The following is an 11,055-nucleotide window of genomic DNA, read 5'->3' as shown; positions in this document are numbered from 1 at the left end:
AGATCTGTTGTACAGCAATGGCATAGATTGAAACGCATGGATGACAATAGAATTAATAGTAAAGTGTTCTCAATATGTTGTCATAGAAGTAATAAGTATTGATATGTTAAAATATCTTGATGAATGTGCAACAATTACCTCCAAGCAATTATGTAATCTTTTAGAATCTGTAGCCATGAATAAATACATAGAACAGTGGAAAGATTCAACACAGAGTGAACAAGGTCCATCCCGTACTGGTAGAAACAAACTTAGAACATATCGTATTTGTAAACATGATTTTGATACAGAAAGTTATGTGAAATCTAAAATGCCCATAAAATATAGATCTGCGTTTGCTATATTCTGGTGTGGGGTGGCACCTATTCGACTAGAAACATGAAGATATGAGAATTTGCCTGAACATTTACGGTTATGTCCAATTTGCAATGTATCAATCGTAAATGAGATTCATGTAAAACTTAAATGTTCTGCGTATGTTGACGATAGAAATGTCTTATAACGTAAGGCCACAGAAATAGACAACAACTTTATTAATATGTCAGACCAGGATAAATTTATATAGAGAATACTAAGTTAGTGTTGATTATAGATCAGGTTTATCATGCGAGGCTTAGAAAGCAAAAAGCACGATTCTCGGCGATCCTCGCCAAGGCTTGTGGTTCAGATTTTTTAAGCCTCGCAAAATAAACTTTGCTTTATTCAACACCGACCTAGTATTCTCTATTTACACCCCAAAATGGCGACGTTTAAAAACGAAACTTGTATTATAAAATATATTGACTTTAAAGTAGAAAAGGCAGTTTGAGCTTACAGTGAAAGTTATGTTGGCTTCTCTCATCAAAATACGACAAGCTCTATTTTTGCTTGACAGGTTGTTTTTCCTATACGCGCACTTTTGATCGCTATTCCAAGTAATACTAACTAACATGTGCTGATTTCGTCCAACAACGTTGTGTTAATATACTAGTAATAAAAAGTTATATGCAGTTCAGTATTTCATTCAAAATTAAATAAATCAATACAATAAAAAGTATAATATTCTAAACAATATACTTGGCAAACAGTTAAATATTTAAGAACGCTCAAACATGCTATGACAATTCATGTAGTTTTATTTTAACTAACTTATGTATTATCTGACCAGACCCGACCCAAATAATTTCGGGCATTTTAATTTTGACCGCCGACCCGACCCGGATAATAATTGATTACCCGTGTGAGACCTAGTCTTATTCCTTGGCAAAACCGTTGCAAACGGACACTATAAGCATGTGCGGGATTCCAGCGTGACCGTGTTCCACTGTTAAGCCATTTTCGATTTTCTTGTTAAACCATTTTGAACATCGCGAAAAGCAAAAAAAAGCGAAAACAGAATTCGGCTTAAAATGTTTAGCCACATAGTCTAGAAGATTAATGCCCTACTGTAGCAATCAAACGTATAGTTCCTTGCAGCGAATCTGAAAAATAGCTTTTGTCATTTGAAGATACATAACTATAAAAGCAAAACGCATTCATATCATATGCATTACCGGTAGTTTGCATATATGAATATAGACGAAAGATGTAAAGCGAAAAAAAATCGGTTTAAGATGTACAAATACATACAGGAATATACATTTATTACATGCCTTAAAAGAGCTACCAAACGCTACGTGAATTAAAATGAAATAAAAACAAAAATATGGTGATGCATAGAATCTTATCAAGGTAAGTTCGTGATATACGTCATCCGTTGTTCAATGACGCCACCTGCACACACATTCAAATGCAAAATACATGTTCAACAGCATAAATATAAATATTCTAGTGCATCAGAACTTCATTATCGTACAAGACTGTGTAGTACTGCGGGTTAACAGCATAGTTGTGAATCAAATATGTAAAAGTCCACCTGTAGGTAAAAGCGATGGTTACGTTGAGACATGAAAGGGGGGGGGGGGTACTATTCAAGTGAAGTGTTTGCAAACTTGTGTTAATATTTATTTCTGTCTGTCAGATCGGAAGGCAAACTCCTGACCAATCGTGTCTTCAAGTATGTACTTGTGTGGCTAATATTTGTACAATTTATTGATATAAAGATTTACGAACAAAAAATATTAGCCTTACAAAACCGTTATATCTTCAATTTTATCGGAGTATTAATAATTTAAAAAAGTTCTTCATACATGTATTATATCATTTATCTGGTTTTAGCGGTACTTCGCTCCTTTCGGTCGACTATCCTTATGTTTGTGCACGTGGGACAAACATTAAGGAAATTGTCAACTCGTCTGTCGTTGAACAGGTCGCACTAAAATGACTCTTATTTGTGTTTTATCAGTACATGAAATTACATTATAGAAATATAGTCTTATGTTAACGGTTAAGTTATAAAAAAAAAAGATGCATGAGTTAGATCTTGCTGCTTCGTAAAAAGCAAATTAATTTGCGTATATCTTGCGATCCATGTGCCGACAAGGCTGTTTTAGTATTTAAAAGGCAAGTATTGGAAAAACAAAGACATGAATACCCATTTAAAGGGGCCTTTTCACAGATTTTGGCATTTTTTTAACTTATTCATTAAATGCTTTATATTGATAAATGTAAACATTGGATCATAAAAGCTCCAGTAAAAAATCAAGAAAAAAATTTAAAAAAGGAAAAGAACATTGCCCGGAGCAGGTTTCGAACCAGTGACCCTTGGAGTCCTGCCAGAGTCCTGAAGTAAAAACGCTTTAGCCTACTGAGCTATTCCGCCGTGTACACATTCTTGACGTATTTTATACCTAATATAAGCAATCTTCGTAGTTTCACAAAATTTAACGACATAAACAGAACTCTCCAAATTATTCAATCGTTTCGCGTTGCAACGCTTTATAATTTTTAGGTTTTAAAATCGTCAAAAGATGCATATAATGGCTATATTAGAGCATGGTTAATGTTCAGTATTACTGTTTCCTCACAAATATCACAACTAAAACGAAAACTTACGAATCTGAAACAACTTTTTTCAATTTTGTCAATTTACCAAAGCGTGAAAAGATCCCTTTAAGACGTTTATTTATATTCATTCTGTACAATAACAAAGAATAAATAAAAATGTAAAATTTGAATTACATAAAATATCACAGCACATTACAACAAAAACGCATAAATAAAAAATTCACAAATTAATATTTTATTTCATATAATAAATCCTAATCCGCGACGTTATGCTGTTCGTAATTCAGAAGGTCAGAGAAAGAAATGCTCTGCAAGTCTTCAGGCAATGTGTCCGCTACCTTCATATTTGGCAACTGTAACCCAAGCAAGTCCATTACATTCAACGTTGAACTGGAACATCGCGAAAACTGATCATATCCGGACCATGTAGGATTGCTACATGGATATGCTGGTCGGTTGAACGTTGAAGCACATGGCGAGATTTGATTAGTCGATTCACAATCATAGTATTGTTGATAGGAAATAATTTGTTGTTCTGAGACGCTGTCATCGCTAAGAAATGGCGTATCGAATGAAACGATTGGTGGAATGTTTATGACGTCATCGTAAACGGGTGTTACGTGAGTGATGTTATCAACATTTAAGTAAGCCGGCTCGTCGCAATATAATGACGAAACATCTTGAGTGTTAAAAGTGTCAATGAAACCAGTGTTTCTATCCATGGAAACCTGCGAGCTAGGCAGAACGCAATACGTCGCCAAGGCAACTATGTCTTCTGTGGGTATCGTCCTGTGCTTGTTGTTGGTCTCCTTGGCAAAGTATGGCCTGGTAGAACCAATCTTTTTCTTTTGCTGGTTTCTGGTTTTCGCGCGTCGATTTTTAAACCAGATGAGAATGTGATCCTTTGTCAAGTCGAGTTTCTTCGAAAGCACATCTTTTACTTCAGTTTCCGGATATTTCGTGTGAGAAAAGACTGACTCCAGAACTCGAAGCTGGTCACGAGTGAAAGTTGTCCGCTCACGGCGATTTTGTTCTTTTCTTTCGGAGGCATTAGCCGTTGTACATTTTATTGACTGTTCCATAGTCGGAAAAAATCTTGTGTTACTCGATGACAGTTGAATAAGAAAGTACAGTTGCTGAAATAATTTTGTCATTAAAGTTGTCTTACCCGATTTATATACTTTGCTCAATTTCACACGTGCGTTTAACGTGTGAATAATAGACCAGTGTTACCCTAAGATTACCTTAATTACCACGTAACAAACACGTGAATCGCTGCTTACCGACAACAAAGTGAGATGCTACTACGGATCTTTAGAGCCGCTGATGGGTTATTGATATGCCGGGAGTGTTCGGTGATTGGGTGATAATTTTGATACCTTATAACTAATAATAGATCTATAGTTTCATTGCCGATTTTAAAAACTAGCAAGAAAGACAATGGCGAGCTATTCGAGAAGTAAAACTGTATCGATTGAAAAGATTCATGTTCATTTTCACTATGCAGTTTGGAAAATTAAATGTGAAAATCTTAGTTCAAAATTCTGATCCAAGAAATTACAGTTGAATTGAGCAAAACAAGAGAGTGTTCTTGAAACTGGGCCAAGGTATCAGGCAAATTAATTACTCTACTTTAAAGCACCATAAACACTCACAATAAATAAATATTTCGTGAGATATTTAGTAAAATAAAGTAAAACCATTAACAATAAGTGTTCCTTATAGCAACAGCCAACATTTCCACGCTATGAATGGTTTTGTAACACAGATTTAACGACATGCAAAATGAAATGATCGCTTTTATGTTTTGTGTCACAATATATTCCATGTTTAATTTTCCGCGACAATATCAGAACATTTACGAGCGAATGCGAGGTTTGTTTCGAGTAGCATGGGAAACACGACGTAGTTATCATAATATATCTAATCTGCTTTTGGCGAATGCAGTCTTAATATGATTAATGCATATAAATGAACAAACACACGAAAAATATGTCAAGAACAAACGTTTACTTTAACGCACTGGTAAATTTTGTTTTCATACAGTCTTATATGATAAATTCACATAAATGAACATAAAAACGAAAAAGATGTCAGGAACAAACGTTTACTTTAACGCACTGGTCAATTTTGTTTTCATGTTTATATGATTGCAGTGATGCTGTATGGAGTAATATTCGCGTATATGTTCAAGTAAACGCAAAGGAAACATGAAAGGGGAAAATGGGTACGTTTATACACACAAAACTATAGATTTAGAAAATACCTCAAAAGGACGCCCGCATACTTTAATTGCAAGACATAAATTACCTTCAACGAGCATTTCATGCATGACGTATATAATTATATGTGTGCAAACAGACATGGTTTTATTAATACGCATTAATCTCATTTTTGTTTAATACAAGTATAGGCGTCGGCAGTGATTTATCAGTAACGCTTCCACGCTAGCCATGTATAATGTAAGTATTACTTTGTGACTAGGGGGATAACACATACTTTTGAGATAACTGTCTGGGTTTTTGTACGCCAATTTAATGTTACAGGCATGTGTTTATTTTGATGTGTACACCATCACACTATTTTGTTTGAAAATAAATCAATTTAAGTTACTTCTGGTTCAGATGACTTTTTTATTCTTTGATGTGCCTCCAAGAATGGACGGATGTCTGTGTTATTAACACAGACATCCGTCCATTCTTGGAGGCACATCAAAGAATAAAAAAGTCATCTGAACCAGAAGTATACATGTATTCACTATTGTTGGCTAGAAGCTTAATTGTAAACTTTATAGCCGAATTAAAAGCTGTTGTTGTTCATTATTGCTAATATCCTGAATGCGTTGATCATTCGAAAGGATCGAACACGCATTTCGTTAATCGCAAACCGGACCCTTTAAAAGTGTGATTTTTTTTCATGCTGAGTCACCGTGCAACACCTCGTTCCGTTGTAATGTAATATTGTGAGATTTTCTTGTTAGTTCATTTCGAACATCGCGAAATGCAGCATTGGGTTTTTAATTGGGTAGCCAACTAGTCTAGAAGAATAACTCCCTAATGTCATTATCAGACGTATATTTCATGAAAGCCTATCTGAAAAATACTTTGTGTCATTTGAAGATGAATACCTATAAAAGTGAAAAGCATAGCTATTAGTTTCATTAGTTTCAATATATGCATAACGACAAAAGAGGTAAATAGAAAGTAAATCGGCTACGATGTAAAGACAAGTAGTCATCTCCATTTATTGGATACTTTAAAATGATATAAAACGACACCTGAATTATAATGTAATAAAACAAAATATGGTGATATGAAATCTCATTGAAGTTATTTCGCGATGTATATCATTTTTTGTTTAATGACGCCCTGATGGACGCAACTACATACGCACACATCACAGTAGTTTAAACGACTCTCTCCAACAGTGTTGATTCCTAGCAACACTAATGTGCGCTGTAGTATAACACCGAATGCCAACGTTTTTATTATTTATACTTATATTAATCTACACATAAGCTTTATTTATGTGTGTTTAAAAAAAAGTAAGATTGTTTTACAGACAAGCCTCACGATGGAAACACTGAAAACTGGGCTTATGAATGTGCGTAAAGTATCGTCCAACTGTATACGGTGTATTCCGCACAGGCATATCAGGGACGACGCTTCCCGTTCGATTTTCTTTTACAACAGATGTCATTTAAACAAAAACATTATGTGAACAAGTGGGCATTGTTTTCCCTGATAAGCCTGTGCAGACTGACAGGCTATTTTGAGCCGACACTTCATGCACATACATTAAGTCTGCATTACCCCGAGCGCTTATTTAATTCATAAACTTGCTTAAAACTTCAGAGATATGTCGTCAGATTGAATTATTGTCGTCGCTTAAATGCGTACCCGGTATGCTAATATTTTACACCATGGTTACAAAATGAATAATTTACGGTCGCCAAGGAGCGTCGATGTCTGGTGTCACGCAACGGAAACACACCGATCGTTGGAATGTGCAACGTTTACTTCGGCAAGTATATATCAGTTTATTAAATCTCGAACGATGGTGTTCGCTGCCACGGTCACGGACCTAACAGCACTAAGCGCGATTCAATTCAATGTTACCGAGTATTTGTTATTAACTTAAACAGGGCGATAGCGGCTTACAATTTCATACCACGAAAATATTACGGATGTGACTAAATATATATTTGGTTTTGTGGGTTCAAATGCTATTTGTTACAACAATGCATCACTTACATTATACGTTATACACCGCTATAACGAATGTATATTAGGGTGTAAAAAAAAAAAAATTGTTTAATTTACACATTACGACGATATCTAAAATATTTACGCTCTAATCTATAAATTCAAGAGATAAGAAAATCAAATAACATCATGACCATCTTCAAGTGCTGGGGAAGACACCAACTTTTGCTTGGCCAAAATTAGCTATTGGCCGGTAATTCTTCTGAGCTCTGACGTTCCTCTGCAAGATAAGCCGTATGACATTGAGCCGAGGAAGAGAAGTTGTACTTGTTTCTGCTTTTTTATGTTAAAGGGTATTTGGTGATTACTTCAGCATTGTCGCACTTTTGATGTCTTGGCCCCGCAGTCCCGGAATACCCATTATGCAGAGTAGGCTACTACCTCTGGGCCCCGCGACCATTAGGGGCCCCATGAGACCGTGACGATATGATATGTTTACTTACTTAGCCTTTAACACGGTAAGCTCGCCGTAAAAAATAATTATCATTCGCGTGTAAACACCACATTCATATATATCGTATAAATGAATATAGAATCATATGTGAATTTACTTTTTTTCTTAAATTTTGTTTTATAACAAAAATTTAGAAAAATCGAATTGTAGTTACAACAAAAACAACACCACCGCGTGGGCCCTAAAGTTTCACTTCCTATTGGCTCCGCGGTGCTTAATCCGGAACTGTGACCTAGACAAAATCGCCGTTTATGATACAAAATGTCTGGCACATGCCTTCTAGTAAAACATGACGCATGATGCGTTGTCACATGCGAAGTGATGATTTCGTACTCGCAGATTGTTGTGGCGCTCGTGAGGTCCTCAAAAACATACAAACATTTTTGGCGAAGATACCACAGATGTAGCCCGATAACTCAAATGCAGTCATCCTAATCAATTGAACGTCGGATCCTGCAGAAAAACACAATGATTTTTGTCGAATATGACGGCTAACCTCCATTTCCTGTTTGGTCAGTTTTTATTTCTTTGACACGGTCTTGTTGCACTGATCTTTTTTTATCGGTTGATTACATGTTTTGTCTCCTCGATTTTTAAACCACACCAGAATGTGTTCCCTTTTAAGCTCGAGTTGTTTTGCAAGAAGGAACTAACTTCCGTTTCCGGATAATTTGTTTTCACATTAATTCACTTCAGAATTCGGATTTGATCCCGAGTAAAAGTAGTCTGCCCATGGCGTTTTTTTCCTAGGCTTCCAGCTTTAGATTTTATTTAAATGCGGTGTCGTTTATTTTCATTGTTGCTCGTTTAATGATTTTGCTGCACTGTTGGTCTTAAGATTTAAGCTTTAATGTTTATTTATGTGGTTAAATTTGTCGACCCGCATTTATATACATTACTCAAAGTTAATTCGATCAATAATCTAAACGGCAAGTTAATCTAGATCGGAAGGCAAACCTCTGACCACCCGAGTCTTCAAGTATGCACTTTTCTGGCTATTATTTGTACAACTTATTGTTATAAACGTTCACGAACAAAAATATTAACCTTACAAAACCGTTATTTCCCCCAATGTTATCGGATTATCAATAATTTAAAAGAAGTTCTTCATACATATATTATATAATTGATCTGGTCTTCGCTCCTTTCGGCCGACTATACGAACATTTAAAAAATTGTCAACTCGTCTATCAATGAGCAGGTCGCAAGCAATCTTATTTTTGTTTTTATATCATTAATAAAATAATAAAATATGGTCGTAAGTATACGGTAAAGTCTGAAAAAAAATGCATGAGTTAACTGCTTTGTGAAAGGCACGTTCATTCGGGTATATCTTGCGACCCATGTCCCGGCAAGGCTTTTTAAGCACTTACAAGGCAAGTATTGAACATAAAAAACACGAATACACATTTAAGACATTTATTTTTATTTATACTGTTCAATAACAAAGAACAAATTAAAATGTAAAATTAATTTAAATTACAAACAAATATCACAGCACATTACATAAAAACGCATGAATACTAAATACTTGTAAATTAAACTTTAATTTCATATACTAAATCCTAATCCGCGACGTTATGCTGTTCGTAATTCAGAAGGTCAGAGAAAGAAATGCTCTGCAAGTCTTCAGGCAATGTGTCCGCTACCTTCATATTTGGCAACTGTAACCCAAGCAAGTCCATTACATTCAACGTTGAACTGGAACATCGCGAAAACTGATCATATCCGGACCATGTAGGATTGCTACATGGATATGCTGGTCGGTTGAACGTTGAAGCACATGACGAGATTTGATTAGTCGATTCACAATCATAGTATTGTTGATAGGAAATAAGTTTTTGTTCTGAGACGCTGTCATCGCTAGGAAATGGCGTATCGAATGAAACGATTGGTGGAATGTATATGACGTCATCGTAAACGGGTGTTACGTGAGTGATGTTATCAACATTTAAGTAAGCCGGCTCGTCGCAATATAATGACGAAACATCTTGAGTGTTAAAAGTGTCAATGAAACCAGTGTTTCTATCCATGGAAACATGCGAGCTAGGCAGAACGCAATACGTCGCCAAGGCAACTATGTCTTCTGAGGGTATCGTCCTGTGCTTGTTGTTGGTCTCCTTGGCAAAGTATGGCCTGGTAGAACCAATCTTTTTCTTCTGCTGGTTTCTGGTTTTCGCGCGTCGATTTTTAAACCAGATGAGAATGTGATCCTTTGTCAAGTCGAGTTTCTTCGAAAGCAGATCTCTTACTTCAGTTTCCGGATATTTCGTTTTCAAAAAGACTGACTCCAGAACTCGAAGCTGGTCACGAGTGAAAGTTGTCCGCTCACGGCGATTTTGTTCTTTTCTTTCGGAGGCATTAGCCGTTGAACATTTTATTGACTGTTCCATAGTCGGAAAAAATCTTGTGTTACTCGATGACAGTTGAATAAAAAAGTACAGTTGCTGGAATAATTTGGTCATTAAAGTTGTCTTACCCGATTTATATGCTTTGCTCAATTTCACACGTGCGTTTAACGTGTGAATAATAGACCAGTGTTACCCTAAGATTACCTTAATTACCACGTAACAAACACGTCAATCGCTGCTTACCGACAACAAAGTGAGATGCTACTACGGATCTTTAGCGCCGCTGATGGGTTATTGATATGCCGGGAGTGTTCGGTGATTGGGTGATAATTGTGATACCTTATAACTAAGAATAGATCTATAGTTTCATTGCCGATTTTAAAAACTAGCAAGAAAGACAATGGCGAGCTATTCGAAAAGTAAAACTGTATCGATTGAAAAGATTCATGTTCATTTTCACTATGCAGTTTGGAAAATTAAATGTGAAAATCTTAGTTCAAAATTCTGATCCAAGAAATTACAGTTGAATTGAGCAAAACAAGAGAGTGTTCTTGATACTGGGCCCAGGTATCAGGCAAATTAATTCTTCTACTTGAAAGCACCATAAACACTCAAAATAAATGAAAATTTCGTGAGATATTTAGTAAAATAAAGTAAAACCATCAACAATAAGTGTTCCTTATAGCAACAGCCAACATTTCCACGCTAGATATGGTTTTGTAACACAGATTTAACGACATGCAAAATGAAATGATCGCTTTTAAGTTTTGTGTCACAATATATTCCATGTTTAATTTTCCGCGACAATAGCATAACATTTACAAGCGAATGCGAGGTTTGTTTCGAGCAGCATGGAAAACACGACGTAATTATCATAATATATCTAATATGCTTTTGGCGAATGCAGTCTTTATATGATAAATGCATATAAATAAACAAAAAAACGAAAAAGATGTCAAGAACAAACGTTTACTTTAACGCACTGGTCAATTTTGTTTTCATTCAGTCGTATATGATTAATGCACATAAATGAACATAAAAACGAAAAATATGTCAGGAA

This window comes from Dreissena polymorpha, chromosome 1 (assembly GCF_020536995.1).
Source record: "Dreissena polymorpha isolate Duluth1 chromosome 1, UMN_Dpol_1.0, whole genome shotgun sequence".
Taxonomy (NCBI): Eukaryota; Metazoa; Mollusca; class Bivalvia; order Myida; family Dreissenidae; genus Dreissena; species Dreissena polymorpha.
This window is presented reverse-complemented; position numbering follows the sequence as displayed.